The 23246-nt window shown below is 40.4% G+C and overlaps 1 protein-coding gene and 1 pseudogene across 3 annotated transcripts in view; both read right to left on the reverse strand.

The window, feature by feature from the left end:
• Nucleotides 1-12230, reverse strand: part of cntn1a (contactin 1a) — a 65408-nt gene extending 53178 nt beyond the window's left edge. The window contains exons 1-2 of one of the 3 annotated variants that reach the window (XM_028449943.1): nucleotides 12165-12179; nucleotides 11985-12068 (exon numbers count right to left, since the gene is read on the reverse strand). The gene's annotated coding sequence lies outside the window, so the exon portion shown is untranslated. Of the gene's footprint in view, nucleotides 1-11984 lie in introns of all 3 variants that reach the window. The other 2 variants (XM_028449942.1, XM_028449947.1) reach the window with 2 other exon arrangements.
• A 1194-nt stretch (nucleotides 12231-13424) lies between these two features.
• The window catches only part of LOC114465133 (neuronal cell adhesion molecule-like), a 28048-nt pseudogene continuing 18226 nt past the window's right edge, over nucleotides 13425-23246 (reverse strand).

Here is a 23246-nt window from a genome sequence, read left to right on the forward strand (position 1 = left end):
AACAATAGCCCAGAACAGATGTAATCAACTTTTGATTTTAACAATTTTCACTTTTTTTATTATTTTATTTCTCAATTATTATAAATGATTTTGCTAAATCAACAGTTATTATAAATTTAACAATTTTCACATTCATCTTTATACAAGTTAAGTATGTGCTGTTTATACTTATATTTGAATTGAAGAATATTTGAACAACATTTTAGATCATTTTCTAGAGAGTTCCATTGTATCACACCAGATACTGAGACACACATTTTTTTGAGGGTATTTCCTGCAAAAGGTTGTTTTAAGTCATTATTTCTTCTGCTTGTCTCACTGTTTACAGTAAAAAGGGTTTGAAGTCCATGCGGTAACAGAGAGTGTTTTGCTTTATGAACAACTAATAAAGTTTGTAAAGCAACCAAGTCCATCAGTTTGAGTAGTCCTGACCTCAGAAACAGTCCTGTGGTATGTTCTCTTGGAGCAACTCCATTAATTATTCTTATAACCCTTTTTTGCAAAAGAAATAAAGGCGTTAAATTAGTAATATAAGAATTACCCCATATCTCCAAACAATACATTAAATGTGGCAAAATAAAGGAGCAATATAGAATTCTCATTGCCTTGTAATTCAACATAAACTTTACTTTACTCAAAACGGCAATGTTTTTACAAATTTTATTTCTTACGTAAGCTATGTGCGACTTCCACTTAAATTTTTCATCAATGAGAACTCCTAAAAACCTAAATTCTGACACTCTCTCAATAGTTATTCCATTTAAAGTTAAATTAACACTATCAGGATATTTTTGATTTGTGAACAACATACATTTTGTTTTGCTTAAGTTTAACGACAATTTGTTTTTATTAAACCATTTCTGAAGTTGGACCATTTCTTGTTCAACAGTTTCCATTAATGTTCCTAAGTTCTTCCCCGATACAAAAAAATTAGTATCGTCCGCAAAAAGAACAAATCGTAAAATCTTTGATTCCTCACAGAGGTCATTAATATATAAAGTAAAAAGTTTCGGCCCCAGCACAGAGCCTTGAGGGACTCCACACTGTATTGTTTCTAACTTAGATTCATGACCTATATACTCTACATATTGTTGTCTATTTTCCAAGTAACTACTAATCCAGTTTAAAACTACACCTCTAATGCCATATGTCTGTAATTTAGATATCAATATACAGTACCATGATCAAGAGTGTCAAAGGCCTTTTTAAGGTCAATAAAAACTCCAACTGTGTGATTTTTATTTTCCAGTTCTGTAGTAATGTCCTCTGTGATTTTCATCAAAGCCATAGCTGTTGAGCGGGTGTTTCGAAACCCAAACTGATTATCATGTATCAAGGAATGTTTTTCAAGAAAATAATCAAATTTTTCAACAAAGAGTTTCTCCAGAATTTTGGAAAATTGAGAAAGCAAATATATAGGCCTATAATTTGTGAGACTATGCCTATCACCTGATTTAAAAAGTGGAACAATCTTAGCCACCTTCATTTTATCTGGAAAGAAACCTGTATTAAAAGACAAATTGATTATATATTTTAATGGTCTAATAATACAATGTATAGTTTCTTTGACAATATACATATCTAATCCATCACTATCGCATGAATATTTACATTTCAATTTAGAGACAGTAGAAATAATTTCACTCTCACTAACTTCACCAAGAAATAGGGATTGCATGACTCTACTTTCACCTATCCAGCTTTTATTTTCGTTATGCAGTGGTATAGATTTAGCAAGATTTGGACCAACATTGACGAAGAATGAATTAAATTCAACAGCCATTTGTACACCACTTACCTCTGTATTCTGTTGGTTCATTAAGTATAATGGCAGACTACAATTCATTTTACTGCCCATAACCTCCCTTAAAACTTTCCACATTCCTTTGATATTACTTTTGTTTTCCATCAACAAATTTGTATAATAATCTTTCTTTGCACATCTCATTACGGTAGTCAACTTATTTTTATAGGCTTTATATTTTTTTTTCTGCATTTACTGTCCGATATTTTACAAAGTCGCAATAAAGCTTATTCTTCTTTTTGCAAGATTTCAATATACCCTTTGTTACCCAAGGCTTGTTGTTTTTTTTGCTATATCATTCAATATTTTTGTTGGGCAATTTTTATTATATAACCATAGATACTTTTTTAAAAACTATATCAGTGTGAGTGCGGCTGCTCAGACGGCCCTCCCCGCTCTCCGGTCTAACTGATTTAAAAATAAAATGATAATAAACGTTTGAAACGTAATCACCAAATAAGGAACAGTCAAAAAGTATGTTTCCTCAAAAGAGAAGTCCACAGGAGCTCAAAACTTGTGAAAGAGCCTTAAACTATCTTTCTCTCTCACTCCTGTGTCTGCTTGGCTGTGTGCCGCACATCTGGTGCGCGCTCACATAGCTACTCAAGCTCTAGCTCGCCTCTGTGATTGGCTCTGGCATGCGCTGGAGAGGAGCTGTGCAGTGATTGGCTCTGGGCACACACGTGACTCTAGTGGCTGTGCTTTGCTCGCGGTAGAAATGCAACGTCGCACAGCTTTGAACCAAGCTGCAGTTATGTAGCAAGTATGAGCTCTTCTGTCCCTGAACACCAGATATATTTGAGACACAGACAGACAGACAGACAGACAGACAGACAGACAGACAGACAGATAGACAGACAGACAGACAGACAGACAGATAGAGATTAGTTGCTTTCATAGAGAGATACTTTGTGCCCCTTCAAGGCGGCAGCTAAATATAAAACACTTTCACAGTCGCTCTGTGTCGGCTTCTCCTTCTCCTCCGTCTTTTTTATCAGCTACCTCAAGTGCCAAACAGAAAGCAGTGTTATCAAAATAAAAGCACAAGATATTTAACCGGAAGCTAACTTCAATTGATTGTAAAAAGAAAAAAATGATGATAAGCACCAATATAAAACACTTTAGACCAGTAATTCCCAAACTGTTCACAGCCCCGTACCACTTCAGACACTCATTTAGACTTAATTTAATTAATTAGCTTACTGGCATTTTCAGTGAGAAACCACTGAGGTTGAGAGGATGCACAGAACAATGCAATGTTTGGCTGAATTTCCATAATTGCACTTTTTTTTAATGAGATTGTTTCTCTGTATCAGGTTGCATGAGGGGGCTCTGCATGTGTAATTTGTGGCAATGCATGGAGGTTCCTGACTGCTGGTTCATTTATATTCTAGTTTCCAATGTTGTCGTGCTGTTTTTGAATTTTAATTCACATGCCCCTATGACAATTTGTGTACCCCTGGGAGTACACAAATTGGTACCCATATGGTACCCAACTTTGGGAACCTAGGCTTTAGACCTTGTTAGCAAACAGAAATGTACTTATACTAAAAAGCTGGATAAATATATCCGGGATATCTCTCTGGGATTCAACTAAACCAAACATTTTCAATCCCAGAGCAGCTGCACGATGAAGCTGGGGGTATTTCGTCAACCAGGGTTTTTTCCAGGTTCAGTTAAACTGGGATCTAACTTGAACGTGTGAACACGTCAGTTTCCAGCAGATTAACAGCAGATTAAGTCGTCACCATCGCATCATCGTGACTGTTTGAGCATGCGCAGAATGACCAGAATTAACTTAAAGCGGAATTCAACGTTTACAAGATAGAGGAATTATTTAATTCGAAATTAAAGTCAGAATAAACTCTAGCCACCTTATTCGGATTAAAGTTTAATTCGGAATTACATTTACATTAGGAATTAAGGGGCGGATTCACTAAAGGTTTAGGGGTATTAAAACGTGTGCAAACGTCACAACACGCGCTAATAAGGCATACAAACTTCAGGGAAGAGAAAGAGAAAAAGCTGCACACCCGCAGCAGTGCGTGTGGTGTCTGGTGTGGCTGTGGTGGGGAGAGGTTGCTGTGCTCGGAGCTCCATGCATGTCGCTATGGACGCACTGCTCCAGTGATGTTTTGACCATCAAACTCACAGGTCATGTTCATGGAAGTCGGAAGTTCTCTGCCTGCATTCCTTTCTTCTTGCTTTTGCTGCAGAAAAAGTGTTGCTTGTGGCCTGAATTATGGATTTTATTTCTTCATATTTTTAAAAGAATTATTCCTCAAGTCTGACGTAGGTTGCGCTGCACGGTTTGAGCGGTGTGAGCGCACACGTAGCCAGCTTGAAATCACCTGCTGGTTTAAGTTAACGTGTTGATAAACAGCGTCATAGTACAGCTGCTCTGGGATTGCAAGTGTTTGACTAGGTGAGCCCGCTAGTCCATTATATCCAAGATATATTTATTCAGCTTTGTTATATAGGCTCAAGGAGACACAAAATAACAAAAAACAACATAAAAAACAGAAATTAACAAAAAGCAAACAACAAGGAGACATAAAATAACGTCAAAAACACAGACAGCGCCAAAAAGACCCAACATTTGCAGAGAGAACATCCCTAAGATGTGCCTGTCAGTCTGGTCAGTGTTACTGACCGTCTAAAGGGGTGTGTGTCTGTTGTGTGTGTCTGTTGTGTGTGTCAGCACAGCTTCCTGCCTCTAATGGGATCTTGCTCCTAAATGCTTTAAATCGATCCCGTTTATCTAAAAACAGGACGCTCCCTAATGGACCGTCAGGATTCCTGACCATGCCGGGAACTCATCCTAACACCAGAGCGTCAGCACGCACACAAACACACGTCGCACGAACACACACAACCACACACTTGAACACTTCCTGTTCTCACAGTATGCCATCTGAACAGCCACCCTGTAATGACCATCTGACTCAAGATAAGAGCCAAACCAACGCAGCGACACGGCGTTGATACCTGACACAGCTCAGCAGCACTGCCCCCTACTGGCAGGACCAAGCACAGGAACAGCTGCAGGTAAACCCACACATTTCACATCACTGAGCACAGAATGAGCTGAAACATCTACAGACCTGCTACATCTCTGGATGTTTGTCATCTTAGACAAAGATATTAAATTACCGGTTTTAGGAGATCATACTTCTGTGTGTGTGTGTGTGTGTGTGTGTATACAAACTGATTTAATAGACGTCTTTGCAGTTTACAGTGGTGAGATTCACCAATGGTACGAGATGTAGTGTGTGTGTGTGTGTGTGTGTGGTTGCATACAGAGCTCTGTTCATGTCTTAGAAGGAGATGTTTGTCGACACAACCATCAACTGATCAGAGTGTTTATGGCTACTCACATGTGATGAATTAATAATGAGCCATTACATAGTCTTGGATAATTATTTTCCCTTGGACTGTTGTAACAACATCATTTACTTGAATAGTTACAGAATATTAAAAAAAAACTTGATTCTGTGTGCAGCAAAAAGACTTTAGGCAGCCAGCCCTTACTTATCACAGCGATTACATTTATAATATACACTTGTAACAATATATAGGCCATATATGTAAAGTGATTATTTCTGTATTTCTTAATACTAGTACAGTGCCCGTCGGAAGTATGCATTCATGTGGGAGTTTAAGTAGAGTTAATTATGGCCAAATGAGTATGTGTTTGAAGGTTGGCTGTACAGAGGTGTACATACTCTGTAGTGTTATAAAGGGGTTTATTTGTAAAATAGTGTGTGTGATTTCCCTGGTTTAATTCTGTGGGACATGCGCATGATAAATGTTTGTTTTTTTTATATTTTATTTTGTTTGGTGTATTTTTTTGTAATGTATGTTTTTTGGAGTCATTATGTGTATTTGTGTATTTTTCTGTTGTGTTTTTGTGCATTTTTTTGTATAATTATTGTTTTTGTTGCCATTGTAGTGTGATTCTGGAGTCATTTTGTCTATTTTTTGGTGTAGTTTTGTGCATTTCTGTTGTTAATTTGTGTATTTTTTGTAAAAATATTTAGCTTTCTGTATTTTGAGTCATTTTCATACTTTTGTTGTTATTTGGTGTATTTTTCTGTAATGTATGTTTTTGGAGTCATTATGTGTATTTCATGTATTATTGTTTTTTTTGTTGCCATTATAGTGTGATTCTGGAGTCATTTTGTGTATTTTTGTATCTTTTTTGGTGTTCATTTTCATATTTTTATTCTGTTGTCGTTTTGTATATTTTTTGTATAAATATTGTTTAGTTTTTTTGTTTTATTTTACTCATTTAGTATATTTTTATTATAAATGCCTTATGTGTGGTGAGTGTGTGTGTTCCCGTGAAATGTTTGAGATATATAGCCATTGTAGCGCCAATCAGAAAAACAACAAAACTGCGCAAAACAAAATGTAAAGCTCCAAACTACATGCGTGAGTAAGTAAATTAAAGTATTATCTATAATTCAACTGTTTTTTTTTTTAACAAAAATCATTGTTTACCTTCAAACCAAGTGGTCAGAGTTTAGCTTTCAAGCGCAGCACCACAGGCAATCTGCAGTTTTCCAGATGGAGTATTGAACGGGTTGAGTTCAATACTAACCAAACTGCATAGCCATTGTAGCGCCAATCAGAAAAACAACAAAACTACGCAAAACAAAATGCAAAGCTCAAAACTACATGAGTGAGTAAGTAAATTAAAGTATTATCTACAATTCGGCTGTCTTTTTTTTTAAAACAAAAATCATTGTTTACCTTCGAACTGAGTGGTCAGAGCTTAGCGTCCATGAGCTGCACCACAGAGAATCCGCAGTTTTCCAGATGGAGTATTAAACGGGTTGAGCTCAATACCGACGCTCATGAAATAGTGCGTAAGTGAGCAATTACACAGACAGTTATGGTTTAAACAATGGGAAACGTGTCTGCAAAAGACTCACTAGTGGCTGACGGTTTCAAATGATCTATTCAGAGAGCTCCCGTGTTTGAGACGCGACGATAACATGGCACACATGCACGCACATCAGTGTCACATCAGGCCCAATCAGTGAGACTTGAGAGCTTTGCTAGTATATCAGTGTGAGTGCGGCTGCTCAGACGCTCCTCTCCCCTCTCCGGTCTAAACTATCTTCCTCTCTCTCACTAGTGTGTTTGCAGTCCGTGTCTGCTTGGCTGTGTGCACAGCGATTGGCTGTGGCTGCACACGTGACTCTTGCTCGGGTGAGGAGCTGTGCAGTGAAATAGATATACATATATATTGGCACACAGCCAAGATATCGAAGGAGTGGCTTCAGGACAACTCTGTGAATGTCCTAGAGCGGCCCAGCCAGAGCCCAGACTTGAATCCCATTGAACATCTCTGGAGGGATCTGAAAATGGCTGTGCACCGACCATCCAACCTGATGGAGCTCGAGAGGTTCTGTAAAGAGGAATGGGCCAAAGTGGCCACAGATAGATGTGCCAAGCTTGTGGCTTCATATTCCAAAAGACTTGAGGCTGTAATTGCTGCCAAAGGTGCCACAACAAAGTACTGAGCAAAGGCTGTGAATACTTATGTACACGTTATATTTTTATTCTTTATTTCTAATAAATTTGCAAACATTTAAAAAAAATGTTTTCCATGTTGTCATTATGGGGTATTATGTGTAGAATTTTGAGGAAAAAAGTGAATTAATCCCTTTTGGAATAAAGCTGTAATGTGGGAAAAGCACACACACACACGCACATACACACACGCACACACAGAACTTTTTTGCTTTATGCCTGATAGTACTTGTGATGGTAATGCTTGTACCAGACTCCTCATGGAGCAAGGAGGGGCCTGTCATGACGATACACAGACGCAGAGAGAACAGAGAAGGCCACCTGTGTGTGGGCTTAGTCCAATAAACTTTGCTTGTGAATAAACCTCATTGAAATTATATTACACTTGTCATTTTTTTTATTTTATTTATTTTTATTTATTCAGTTTATTTCCGACATGGTTACATTCACTTTTTTTTTTTTACATTTTTTTTTTTTTTTTTGTACATGCCGAAAAAGGAGACGAGAGAAGCAGTTTGCTTATCTGGGTTCTGTCCCCTGTTTTACCATCGCAAATTTACATGGGTTTACATGTCTCTCTTGTCAAACATTCTTGAGTTGTTCTGAACAGTCCTTTTTTGTGTATTTTCATCTGTAGTCAGCGTTGTCTTGTTTTTATTCCTCCTCCTCTCTATCATCTACTCTATGTCATCTATCCTTGTTCAATCAAAAGATTCAGAAGGTAAAGAAAACCTTACATATGTAACTGGTATGTATGCATGTATGTATGTATGTATGTATGTATGTATGTATGTATGTATGTATGTATGTATGCATGTATGTATGTATGTATGTATGTATGTACAGTATGTATAGGTGATCTATTTTCTGTGAAGTGAAACAGGAGTTCTAGAGCTGAAAATTGGTTTTCAGTAATGGCGTGCGTCCTGTGAGGTTCTGTTGGAGACAGGAAGTAGGTTAGGTGTCCTCTGTCTGTCTCCTGGCTTGTATTTTTAGCTTCACAATTAATCCTTCACCATGACTGTGTTTTACTTTACTGGTACCAATGTGACACTGATAGAGGCGAACAGCCGCATCTTTCAGGGTGTTTTAAAAAGTACTGATGGTGCCATCACTTCCTGCAGCTGCAGGAGCAACACAAAGAGCAATACAGCTTACACACACATGCACACACACACACACACGTCAGTCTGAACATTTGCAGCACAAACTGGATGGCACTGGTGTCTCTGGTCTGTTCAGCAGGTGGCAGAAAGCTGAGGCTCTTGGGCCACATTGGGCTCTTGGTCTCCTCTGTGAGGCTCCATCACGGTCCATCAGTGTCTGTCCTTACACTCAGCACGGACAGAGGACAATGACTATTCCTCTCACAACAAATCAGGATCTTTGGAAGCCCCGAAATGTGTTCTCTGCATTTAACCCATCCACAAGGACAAGGATAGCACCCAGGGAGCAGTTAAGGTTACGGTAGTTACTCAACATCCACAGTGATGTGCCCGGGTGGATTTGAACCGTTGACCCTCCGATTACAAACCTGATTCCTCAACAACTAAACAAAAGTTTGGGCTTTGGTTGGGTATGCATCCTATAACACACACATATACATATATATGTATGCAATAAAGATGGCCATTATTATCGGTCAGTATTGGCCATAAATTGTGATATTGGTCGGCATCTGTATAATTTTTCATCTCATCATGTTTTTGGAAATGCAATGTAAAATTAAAAGAAGAAGAAGAACTCTGAAGAAGAACCCAGAAGTGGAGAGATACTCGCAAATCTCAGCAAAAAGAGCTTCAAAAAAGAAAAGGCGGTGATGTGATGGACCTGGAACTGGCTGGACAGACGTAGGCAGTACGGTCCGTAGCGGTGCTTCAACAGTGATACCCTCACGAGGGGCCACCAGGATTTCAAACAGATTTGATTTTCTTGCAGATCGGGAGCTGGTCGTGAGGTGTTCCAGTAATGGCTTCATGTGACCCCATGTACACTACATGATGCACGACGCGATTTAGCCAAGACTCGGTCCAATCCCAAAAATAGATGCACGAGTGAAAAATCGGCTCAAAATGCGGCAAAAATCGCACAGTGTATGTCCGCCTCAAGAGAAGAGCTGCATGGATTTTGGAATTTTGTTGACATTTAGTGGAGTGAAATTCTGAATCATCTTTGCACCCGACGGCTGTCTCTTCATCCAGCTGTTGATCATCTTCTGCACAGTTGGCCAGCTAGTCCTACTTCAGAACCCTTGGATAAACCTGGAGGCCTGTGGCACTGAGGAAGATGTTTAGGATGGAGAAAACACAAATGCTGCTGAGATGTAGTGCTGCTTTTTCCATAATGTGGGAACTGTCTTTGACCAGCTTGTAAAAAAGGCTTGGAGAAACGCAACTTTGCATCACAGATGTGTGTGAGGAATTTAGGATATTCAGAATGAAGATGAAGCAGCAGTAACAGAACAGCTTCTTACTATACAAGACCAAGCAGTTGATGAACATGTTCCAGCTCAAACATCCAAGCAGCAACAGGACTGTGGGTTCGGTAACACTTTGCTTGAAGTTTTATACATAAAGCTGACATTACGCTGTCATTATCTGTCATTAGCATGAATAAGGTGTCATGAAGGCTGTCATTACAGGTTTTTTTAATAATTTTTTAACACGCATTGGTCGAAACTGAAGTCACATGTACAAAACTCTTAACACAACCTGCAAAACAGAAGTCCATGTGGACTAAACTGTGAATCACTTTTCATTGCTTTCACACTAAATGCATTCAGTGACCACAGTCACCAAAATTCATCAACTATTTTCACTAGTTCACCACCTGCAAAACACTAAACTTTTCCAGCGCTCTTTTCAAATGCCAAAGCACTTTGTTCAAAAAAGTAAAAAACACAAACTAAACAGAATAATGGGGGGAAACATGGAGAATGTCTGCTGCAGCCATATTGAAATCTATTGAAAATGATATAAAAAATATTGCCAATGAAAATAAATAAAACCATTATACAATCCCAGACACAGCTGAGTGTAGCTGTCCGCTGAAAACCAATTCAGGTGATCTGTGTTTGGCCTCATTAGAAACAAAGGAGTGGCTTCTGATTCTTTTTCTTTGGAGTAATTATGGATCAAAGAGCGAGTGAGGTTGGGTTAGGGTAAGGTCCTGAAGTATACCACTTATGCAAAAGCACAAATGTTATGGATTACTGTAGGTTGCTGCATTCCTGATTCATTCTCGTTAATTACAAGTATTACAGCATATTCAATCATTTAGAACCATCAAAGTGCAAAGATCTCATTTTACAAGTATTATGTTAGTATTCTGTAGTTCAGTGTGCTCAGAATGACACTGTGTGTTTCCACAGTCAGATTATTTGCTAGTGTTGTGGTTGAATGAGCTTCTTTTGAGGCGTATATGAAGTGTTTAGTTGGTGAGAAACACTGTTGGGGATGAGAGTAACTGTTGAGCTGAGATGCCTGATGGATATACAGACGGTGTTAAGAGTTTTAAACATGTGACTTCAGTTTTGACCAATACTTGCTAAATGATGACACCTTTGGAGCTATGTTGGCATTTTTTGCGTTAAGTGGATGGATGTAGTGAGGTTAGGTAGGGTTAGGGTTCAGGTTAGGATAACGTATGGTAACGAACGACTCTTAACGACAGCCATCATGACACCCTATTCATGCTAATGACAGGTGTCATGTCATAATAATGACAGCGTAATGTCAGCCTTCATGTATAAAAGTAAAGTGTTACATTGGGTTCTATTCTGACAAACGGGTTGATTTATCAGCACAAAATGTCATGATGAAACTGAAATCCACGGGCTCTATTTCTCTGACCTGGTGCAGGTGGTGGTGACTAGGAGTGTAAATCACCTGTTTCATTCCAATACGATATCGATTATCAATTTGATTTTTTTGCCAATGTCACAACGCCTGCCACGATAAGATTTCGATTAGATTCGATTTAAAAGCCTGCGATTGCTATCAGACAATAATCTGGGGGGTGTTTTCACATTAAAGAATAAAAACACATGATCAATATTTGAGAGTTTTATTGCCTGACTGTTTATGGTATTTATATGAAAAACATTCTTTGAAAAACATTTTTTTCTCACCAACTAACGTTTGGCGTTTTAACAAAAAAATAAAAGCAGAAGGCAAAATGCCGATGAATAATGATGTTTATAGTTTCGATCGATTTGACTAAATTATTGATCGATTAATAGGTATACATCGATGAATCTTTACACCCCTAGCGGTGACTGCCCTCAAAACGACTGACATAATCAGCATGGGTCATATAAACATGTTAGAGTGACATCACACTGAGGTTGTTGGCTCAAATCCCTTCACTCGTCCATATTTCATCAATGTATAGCAATGTAATAAACACATACACCCAGTGTGTTTCCTGATCCATCAGCAGAACCAGGACGTGTCATGTCTCTCTCTGAGTGGCTCACATCCCGGTCCTCGGGCCGCACCATCGGCATGTTTCCATCTCTGAAGGAACAACCGCCAAGATGCGTCACACAGCAACAAGCACGCGCACACATGCACCCTGCTTCCCTCACTGATTGATGCTGAGCACGAGGGCGTCTGTCCCCGCACGGACCGTCTCCTACCTGTAAGGGATGGCTGCGTCCGTCTGTCCGTCCTGTCCGTCCTGTCCGTCTCCTCCTGCAGACTGACGGTGTCTCTGCAGCCTCCTGTAGGGGGCGCTAAGGCTGCTTAGTTCCCATTGGATCACACACACACACGCACGCGCGCACACACACACACAGTAGAAACATACAAAATGATACATATTTTGTGCATGTGTGCCAGATGGAAACGTCACAGAATAATCATAAACTATTATCCTCTGCTGTTCTGACAGTGAAAATTAACATAGACACACAAAAGGACCAACAGTCTCTCCCACACACACACACACACACACACACACACACACACACACACACACACACACACACACACACACACACACACACACACACACACACACACACACACACACACACAGACAGTGGGTGGACATAAAGCAGTAAATAAAGAGAAGGTGGGGGCGTGGAGAGGCAGCTGCTGGTTTGACAGCGATGATGAATTTAATATTCTGCTGAGGAGACTATTGTAAATCAGAGGTACGAGGCCCAGTCAGGGACACAACTTTAAAAGGGACAAAAAAAAAAAAAAAAACGTAATTCTGTCTCATAAGTCAGTGACAAGAATGTGTCATCATCACTTTGATGTGTGTGTGCGTGTGTGTGTGTGTGTACTGAGTGAACGGTGTGATCTGAGCACACACACACAGTGTTGGGGTCAATTACAATTTTTCAATTATAATTATGTCTAACTATCCATGTTCAATTACAACTCAATTATGAATACACGGTGACCACAATGTATATTTTCTACCTGAAAGTCAATTACAAATACATTCTCAATTACTAAAGTTTGAATTCAATTAATCACAAAAACTACAATATATATATAATCATAATCATCTCATTTGTTTTTCATCTCGTGGTTACCTTGTCAATAAAAATATTGGTATTCATATTTTTCTGTCAGTATACCCCCAGATTTATTTTGAAATGATAAAATGCTCCTGAAGAGAACTGACCGGCAGAGAAACAATGAAACATATTTTAATAATTGTTAACTAAACGTACGTGTAAGCCATACAACTGTAACATGGTTCCACAGTTTTGCATTTAATTAGATTGTAATTGAGTTTTTACAGAATTCAAATTACAATCCAATTATGATTATAACAGCAAGTTTGTGTGTTTTTTTTTTTTTTTTTCCAATTACAGTTATAATTACGTCATGACTAATTAATTACATAATTACAATTCTAACTGACTCCAACCCTGGTTAGAGTTAGACTGGTCATCATGTTATCCTGTGAATGGGTTCTCATATATAGGATTTATTTATAAAAAAGATTTATTAATCACAACTAATGTCCCACCTGGTGTACACCTCTGTGGCCTTTTGGTGGTACAGTCCTGACTTTTTATGAATTATGAACGTTTAAATGAGTCTCTGTTGTGCAGACATAAAGAGAAAAACTTTATTCATCCATTTCACACTATGAACTTAAATAAAAGCAAATAATAGGTTTGTTAGTAGCAAATATAAAAAGCCAAATATCCACATTCTGTGCAGAGAGAACAAACAATAAAACAGTTCCTCGTCCATTACTTGATTTCTTCTTCTTTCTGAAAAAGTGACGTCAAAGTCCTGTCACAGCTCAGAGTCTTTAATCTGTCCTGAGCGTCCTTGACCTTCCACAAGTTGTCCACCAGGGGGCTTCACACCACACAGTGTCCTTCAAACACAGAGGAGTGGCTGCTCTACTCCAAGCTCCTCATTCTGTTACAAGAGCCATCACAGTTTGTCCATCACACAGTTTATGTACAAAGTTACAGCTTTACACACTCAACTTGATGCAAGTTCAGTGTCCTGAACACACACACACACACACACACACACACGTATCTCATATCATCTCCAACATCCGTATGCAAACCTTATATTTTTATGCTCAATTCAATTTAACTTCTCTGTGGATTCAAGCCAGGCGTGTGTGTGTGTGTGTGTGTGTGTGTGTGTTTCTCCTCTCATTGATCAAGTTGCTGTTTTTAATAAAAAGGCACTTCATATGAGAGGTTTGACTGAAATATACATACAACTAATATATAAAAACATTATATGTAATGCTGTTATATGTGCATGTTTTTTATATAACAGCAGCGTTATGTTATGTAATATTGTTATGTTTGATTTTAAAATTTGTGTCATTGGATAAACATTACATTAAAAAAATGCTGCATTTGTGTTTTTGTTCATCCGTATAGTCAAACTTCTGCTTCTGTGGGTGAAAAACAAACCTAATATTTAAAATTTGAGCCTCATATTCATTTACTAATCAAGTATATTCTCATTTAATAATGCATACAATTTTTATTTATTAAAAAACAAATATAAAAAGAAAATACTCACATTTATCAGAAGTTTTTTCTTGCATTTTTCTGTAATTTAATTGAAACGTACAATATTTAATCTCAGTTAAACAAAACAATGTAATTAAAATTCATCTTGAATGTTTTATTTAAGTTTATTTTTCTTCACCTTTTTTGCTTTATTTTAAAAAATAACTTCACATCCTTCCTTTTAGAAAAGGTCAGACTGTCCTTTGTGCACCTGAAAGTGATGAGTGGAATTATTTTGGCACTCAGACAGTTTTAGTTTGAGACCCCTGATGTAAAAACATTCAATGATGAAAAAAGTTCATCAATCACAGACATTCATCATAAAGGAAGCTTGTTTGTGTGTTTCAGGGCTATTTCTTTGACTTCAATGTTGTTGTTGTTGTTGTCGCACTGATAGACGTGACATGCCATGCAGTGATTTAAAGCAGTAACACATGCACCAAAGCTGCGTACAACTCTGTGCTTACTCTATTTACACTGTACACTGTGTGTGTGTGTGTGTGTGTGTGTGTGTGTGTGTGTGTGTGTGTGTGCGTGCTACACAAAGCTGTTGAGGGAGTTGATGACAGTAATAGGGGAGGGCTGAGAGTCCCCGTCCCTGCTCGTGCTCTTCCCGCTATACTGTCCGATAAAGGATCCATCCTCGTTGAACTGCCCGTCTCCGCCTTCTCCGTAGTCTACTAAACTGTCGTCACTGTCATCCCGCCGCACCGTCCCGTTGGACGGTGAGCGGCTGCCATGTAAAGGTTTATGGTCCTCATTGTCACTGGAGGAGAAAACCACATGCAGGCGTTATGGTGGAATGGAGCCGACACTTTTACAGAGCAGTGTTCATGACGTCAGAGTTAAACTGGGACAGAATACCTTTACTATCAGAGCTGAGCATGTAAGTAGGAATCAGTGGAGGGTCTCAGCTTGTTGCTTTTGTGGTTTTATTTTGAAGGGGATTCTTAATTTATGTGTGGATGCACATTTAGAGTCTATTTGATCTATAAATATAAAGCTGTTAATGAAACTCATAATAAAATTACTCACAACTTTTTCATCTGCTCCATGACACCCTGTGCTAGTGTAAGAACAGCTACACCAGCATGGTCTAAAACCAGCATACAGAGGCTGAAAACAAACTACAAACCAGTTCAAAGTTAAAAATGCACTGCTCTAAGTGATGGTAATTTTATTATTAAACCAGTTTAAAAACCTTTTAATCCAGTTTGAACAAGAATAAAAACCAGCTGCAAACCAAAGCATGAACTGATGTAACCAGCAGCAAATATAAAGAACACATTACATCATGTTCTATAGGTCTGATGCCACCTGTGGGCCAGGCCTGGTTCTGTGATGGGATTTGTCTCTACCTGCAGGCTGTAGTTTGATATTCTTCACACTTGGGGAATGCAAATGATCAATTCTGTTTACAAAGGTATTTTTCTTTTTTTTCTAAATTATTTCTCGTTACAAGAGTTGCAGTGCCGTTACTGGTCTACTGCTCCTCCAAAGGGGAATGGCTCAAAGTGCAGAGAATAGTTTCACAGTAAAAGTGAATAATCATTTCTCACTAATCATAATCAGTGATTAAAAAAAATATAATACTAAACTCACTTTATCATAGTTTTATAATCAGTTGGTCAATACGAAAAGAACTGTTTGATAGCAAAGAAAAAGACACCTTCAAAATAAAAGCTTCAGGTCTCAGATTAGGCTCCACTGATTTAGAAACTAAACAACGTCTGCTGTCAACATGAACACTCTTCCAAAGAAGCATCATCACATGATGACTGTCACACACCGACCTACAGACAGACAGACAGACAGCACACAGAAGGAAGCTGTGACAGACAGTGATGTCCCCATTTCCCCTGAAAGCAGCAAGCAAAGGAACTCACACACACACACACACACACACACACACACACACACACACACACACACACACACACACAACACACACACACACACACACACACACACACACACCACACACACACACACACACACACCACACACACACACACACACACACACACACACACACACACACACACACACACACACACACTGAGAGTTTCCAGTGTTCCCAGTAGAGGCAGCAAATGAAGGTGAATGGATGACATGAGCCGTGCATGAATCAGTTTTCTCCACAGTGACTTCCTCACCGCTACATATATTCTAGATCTCTGCGTCTGTGTGTGTGCATGTCTAGGTAGATATATAGTAATTAGGTCATGTGTATAAAGCCATGTGTTTATATGTAGGAATAACTGTGTGTGTTCATTTGATACAGTACACAGTGAGGACACACAAATGTACCCTCTAATTTAAGTTCTTCATTTTCACTGACACACACACCTACACACACAAAGACACACACACACACACACACACACACATACTTATTCCTGACCACGTGAGTTTCTGAAACCAGAAATGTCCTGCTTTGAATCCAACACACAAAAGTCCCAGAGACCAAAAATAAATCTTGTGCTGTTTCCATTAACTCTGAGCCACGTGATTGGCCAGCTGGACAAAGTGTTGAAGGAGGCAGTCCTTGGGCTGGATCACATGATCTCACCTGTACTCCCCAAATGCACAGTCCTCATCCTTCATTGGCTGAAACTCTGGGTCTGTGTGAGCGTCTTCCTTCTCTTTAACTGAAGAAAAACTCATTACTTAATATAACAATAATAATAAACAGCAAAAACAACAACCATAGACAGGACTACAAACATGGAGGAGACTGGACTACAAACAAGGAGATAGGACTACAAACAAAGGGACAGGACTAAAAACATGGAGAATACTGGATTACAAACAAGAAAAAGGACTACAAACAAAGGGACAGGACTACAAACAAGGAGATAGGACTACAAACAAAGGGACAGGACTACAAACATGGAAGAGATTGTGCTGCAAACAAGGAGACAGGACTACAAACATGGAGGTGTGTGGTCATGTCTTACCGGGGTATTTGCCTCCTTTGTTCCTCTGGATAAAGCAGATGATGAGGAGGATGAGGATGAGCAGGGCGATGGCACACATCAGACCGATGAACCAACCCTGAGTGGCGATGTCCACCTGCCTGCTGACCACGGCTGAATGCAGACAAGAGACCAGTTAACCTCAACAGCGTCACTGGTTTAGTCCGTCATCGTGGTAAGAGGCTGTTCCAGTCTGATCATTGGATAATCCATGTCCAATGATCAGATTCCTCCATAAAAACAGTCGGACCAATGAACTACTCATTCATTGATGACATTCAAGAAGAAAATCAAGGATTTGTGAAGAATGAATAATCTTCCAATGGATGATAACACACAGCCTGTTTCTGAAGCCTTGGAGAACATGCAAACTCCTCATGGTCCCATAGGTGTAAGGTTTAGTTTTTTGTAGAGTTTAGTAAATGTCTCCTAATGGCTGCTCCAATCACACGTGGTGGTTAAAGTCATGTGATTAGCATGGGTCGCACTGCTGAGTCTGTTAGAGGGACAGCTCATGGGGATCGTTAAGCAACAGACTCACACAAGGACACACAAACATGCACAGGAACACACACACAACATGAAGAGATGTTTCTAGGTGAGATCAGCTCAGTGTCAGTGGATCCACTAACCCTAAGATTAATGAATGAAACACGCCTACACATGCTGCCACACACACACACACTCTATACACACTGCCCACTCTTTACACACTATACACTACGCCCTCTACAACGTTCTACACATACTCTATACAAACTACACACTCTATACATACTCTATAGTAACTACACATTACACACTCTAAACATACTTTACACACACACTCTACACACACTACACACTCTGAACACACTACACATCCTCTACATACATTACACTCTGCACAGACACCACAATACATACTCTACACACATTACTCACTCTACACACACACACTACACACTCTGCACAGTCTAGACTTGTCCTTGGACCTGTGGCGCCCCCTACCTGGCACTGAAACCAGGAGCTCCTGTGAGTGCGGTGGCTCTCCGTGGGTCAGCCTGACCCTGTAGGAGAGGCCGGCCTTCAGGCCTTTGAGCAGCGTGCTCTGAGAGCCATTCACCTGCTGCCTGAACCACTGCTGCTCTCCACCTGCAGAGGGACGGCGTGAGAGGAGCTGAGCTCACTGACTCCGCCTCCACACACTCAGAGTGTCACTGCTCACATCAACCATCACACAGTGTTAGCTCTCTTACTGTGGCTCTCTCTGTACTCAACGTAAAGGATTTTCTCCGAGCCCCAGTACTCCCAACTGATCACAGCCCAATCCTCTCCCACTGACGAGTTAATGTTCCCAAAAGCACTGGTCGGCCGCGCTGAGCACACAGAGAGAGGGAAACCATCAGGTTGTGCCGACAGAAAGCTTCAAACGCCGTCATCAGTGCACACGCTGCAACCAAAAAGGATTCGCCCTCTGAGTTCCCACGCACAGATCCCTCACTCAGCCATCAGCAGCTCAAAGTTCCTCACAAGAAAAACTGTTAAAATAAACACTAGTAAAAGCAAAAACTAAAACCAAACACTTTAAAAAGAAAAACTGTCAAAGCCCTAAAGCGCGATGGGTGCATCCTTAAGTGAAACTGTTGATAGTGGAGGGCGAATACTTTTTAGTTTGACATGATAAACTTTGTGAAATGTTCAGAGAGTAATCACCCTCTGCAGGATGAGCAGGAGGAGACCAAGTCACAGGAAGAGAACTGCGAGTTTCCCCTGTGAACACACACCAGCAGACATGAAGACAACACACAGAGACACACAGAGACACAAAGGAGGAGGGTGGGACAGTCACACAGTGTCTGTGAGCATGTGACGGACCCATAGCTGCCTTTTGAAAATATGACTACAGTTCACTACAGGAAGCTGGCTGTACATGTGCTTCCCTGCAGGGGGCAGTGCTGTGCACATGTACGTAGGTAAACTACAACTGGAAAAAAAACACTTTCAAATCAGTAATACTGGTAGCTTACTTTAAAGGTGTGTGTGTGTGTGTGTGTGTGTGTGTGTGTGTGTGGTGTGTGTGTGTGTGTGTGTGTGTGTGCGTGTGCGTGTGTGTGTGTGTTGTGTGTGTGTTGTGTGTGTGTGTGTGATAAATGGGCGTACCTTCTTCCAGCGTGGTGACGGCCTCCTGAGACACGACCGGGCCGAGCCCCGCCCGGGTTTGGGCCTGAAGGTAGAACTTGTAGCGTGTGCTGTGCTTCAGCTGCAGCAGTGTGACTGACGTCTCATTGGCCGGCAGAGCCAGCTCCTCCTCCGAGCCCAGAGCACTGGAGTTAATGACTGAGAGCGGGATGAACAGGGATGTGAGGAGAGCAGGCCAGGGTGTCAGTGACGGACGGAGACAGAAATACACAACAGTTGTTCATTCTGGGAGTAGAATGTGACATTAGTGTGTGTGTGTGTGTGTGTGTGTGTGTGTAAACAGTGAAAGAGGCTCCTCACCTGGCTGGTATCGGAGTGTGTATCCTGTTATGTTTCCGTTGTGCTCTGTGGGAGGACTCCATTCCAGCATCAGAGAGTCCAGATCCAGGTTCGAGACCATAAGAGCAACAGGAGCGCCTGGAACTGAACACACACACATGCACACACACACACACACACACACACACACACACACCAGAGCTGGAGTGAAGCTGGGCACGCACACACATTAACAAAGTATTGATGACATCACTGTGTGAGTGTGTAGCAGCTGTATGCTCTGATAATGCACAGACTGCTTTGGATACATATGATGGGACGGCAAATACAGCACCACCTGCTGGTCTTCATAACATGTACATCATATGTCTAAAGGGTTACCTCCAACAAAATATCATTCATTAAATTAAATTAAACAGAAAGACAATGGCTTAGTCTCCATTAGTTTCTGTCTGTGTCTGTCAGTGGTGTCAGTCCCCTGTCAATGAGCAGCTCACCTCCCTCGGGGGTCCTGAATGTCAGCGTGGGGCTGGCCGGTCCTTCTCCTTTCCCGTTGTACGCTCGGGACGTTGGCGTCATACAGGCTGAAGGGGCGGAGCCCAGGAGGAGGCCGTGGGAGTGATTTCCAGTGAAGCTCAGGATGACCGGCTGCTGCCTGTGGGAGAGTCGACTTCCTCCAGTAATAGACCTACACACACATACACACACAGTCATACACACACACAAACGTACACATACGCGCACACATGCATACATGTGTTGTCCTGTGTTTTTGTTGTTTTGTCCGTTTGTGTGGTCATGTTGTATGTCCGATGGTAAATGTGTGTCTTCCTCCTCGTCTAATTAACAAACAATCAACAGCTTTTATCTTTGTCTGATTGAATGACAAGCTTTAGCTCCGCCCACACCTACCTTGTAGCCTTTGAGGTGTCCTCGTATAAACGGAGCAGGAACAGCGTCCCAGTGAAGCGCCGCCACACTGCTGTTCAACACGTCCACACGCACGTTCTCAGGAGCTGCCACGGGCACTGTGCACAGGACACACCATCATCACATTATGTCTCTGTGTGTGTTCATCTTTGTGTGTATTTTTTTGTGTATGCCTTTTGTGTGTGTGTGTCTGTGCATGTGTGTGTGTGTGCATGTGTGTGTTGACCCACAGTCCTCTCCTGAGTATCCGTGTGCGATGTTGGGCTCTGGACCGGATCCAATGTCATTGACAGCCTGGACTTTGAGCTCATACGGGACAAACGTTGGCGTTTCCGACACAGTAAACTTGGAGTTGTTGGCGACGGTCACGGTGGTCCATTCACTGACCGGCGCATTCTGCCTCCACATGACCTTGTAGTGAAGCCCAGGACCATTTGATTGGAGCCTGGTCAGTGGCTACAGGGATGAGGCAAACAGTGTTAACTGAGACCTTCACAGATCCAAAGCTTCTCTCTCCATGGATCAAAGTGTGTCCTCACCTTCCAGGAGATGACCAGGTTGTTGTGTTTGGTCCCAAATCCTTGCACCTCACTCGGATTCTGGTCGGGAGCTGAAGAACAGATCCAAAGGACAAACATCAGCATCGCAGTATAGGAAGAACCTAATTACAGGGACTCACAGATTCTCCGCTCCGTGCTTACCTGCTGGATCCGTCTTGTAGACCCGGGAGGGAATGCGGGCTGGCTTTGGCCTACCCCATTTAGAGCCAGCACCCTGAAGCTGTAGTGGCACATTAGGGGACAGTTTGAGGTGTGCCATTGTTCTAGTTCCTGGGACCTCTGTCAGGTTGTGCCAGTGTCCTCGGTGGTGCAGTGAGTCCTCGTACTGGACCAGGAACTCTGTAGGAACCAACACAACACACATAAATATAGATTTACAGATAAACATAGAAATATTAGAGCGTCAAATGGAATTTTAGATATAGAGTTAAGAACAAGAAATATGGTAATAAAGAGATCTACAAATATAGCAATAGAGATATAGAGTAATGGAGTTATAGAATCAGAATCATGTACTTTATTGATCCCAGGGGGAAATAACTTTTTGACAGAGGCCTGAGAAATATTGCAGATGAAAAAAGAAACACAAAACTAAACAAAGAAAAGAAAGGAAAAAAGTACTTAATTAAATAAAAGACTGTTAATTAAAGAAGGATTAAATATGAGTGTACATTACAGTAAAACATGAAAAATAATATAATACAAATATTAATATGAAATTAAATTAAAGGATATAGCATTATAGAGATTTATAGATGTAGCGAAAAGAGACATAGATATAGGGATATAGAAATATAGAGATATAATGATATATAGGTAATTGTTAGTTGAATGTTGTTGACTTCTGATCTGAGCTTGCAATAAAAAGCATATGAAGAATCTATGTGACAAGGTCTATGTCCTACTCTGGATGGGGCTGTTGTTCTCGTCTCCTGGAGTCCATGTGAGCTGCACGCTCCTCTTCCTCTGATCCGTCAGCTCCAGGTCAGTGGGCGGAGCTGGACGCTCTGACACAACAATGCACAACCATAAACACTCAACAAACACAAGCGTAAACACAACAACACAAGCGTAAACACACACAGCACAGTAATCTAAAGGACAGACACTCTGCACGTCAGTGGGTGATGATGAAGAAGTGAAGCATAGTTTGTGTTTATATATTTATAGCACGAATGTCAGCGTGATTTTCACTCACGAACACAAGCACATAATATTAAAAGTATTTGATCGAAAGAGTTTGAAAGCAGTAAAATTATAGAACTAACTGGTAGATCATGTTTACCTTTTGTTTTAGTGACAACAATTAAAGACTGTGGGAAAGACAGAGATCATAGATGTAGAAATAGATCTATAAATACAGTTGATCTCGTAAAAGATATGTAGATATTTTGATATAGCTATATTCTAAATCCATATTCATATATATAAATAGACACATAGACAGAGATAGATATATAGAAATATAGTTTATAAACATGAATTTACAGACATAGAAGATCATATATAGATGTATAGAGCAAAATAAATACATATACAGCATAGATATGGAAATATAGATGGATAGACATAGAAGTACATAGACACAGACATAGACATAATAAATAGGTACACAGTATATGTCATCAATCTATATACAGTATGTATACAGATTGATGAAGAAGATTCTGCGTTGAAAAGTTGACGACTGAAATAAAAGAAATAAAAGCTGATGCTTGCATTGATTTGATGCAGTGAAATGCATGCTGGGAATAAAATCGAGCAGATTTCTTTAAAACAAGAACATAGTTTCCAGTCAAACTGAAAGAATTCATGCAGTTTCAAACTGAAGCGTCCTTGAAAAACTAGCGCAGGATCGGTTGAACATGCTAGTGTTACCGTAGACGAAAGCCGGAGGGGGTGTGGCCTCTGTCAGGGTGGGCGGGACAGGAGTGAGAGAGGAAGGGGATTTGGTCACA

Source organism: Gouania willdenowi, chromosome 6 (assembly GCF_900634775.1).
Source record: "Gouania willdenowi chromosome 6, fGouWil2.1, whole genome shotgun sequence".
Classification (NCBI taxonomy): Eukaryota; Metazoa; Chordata; class Actinopteri; order Blenniiformes; family Gobiesocidae; genus Gouania; species Gouania willdenowi.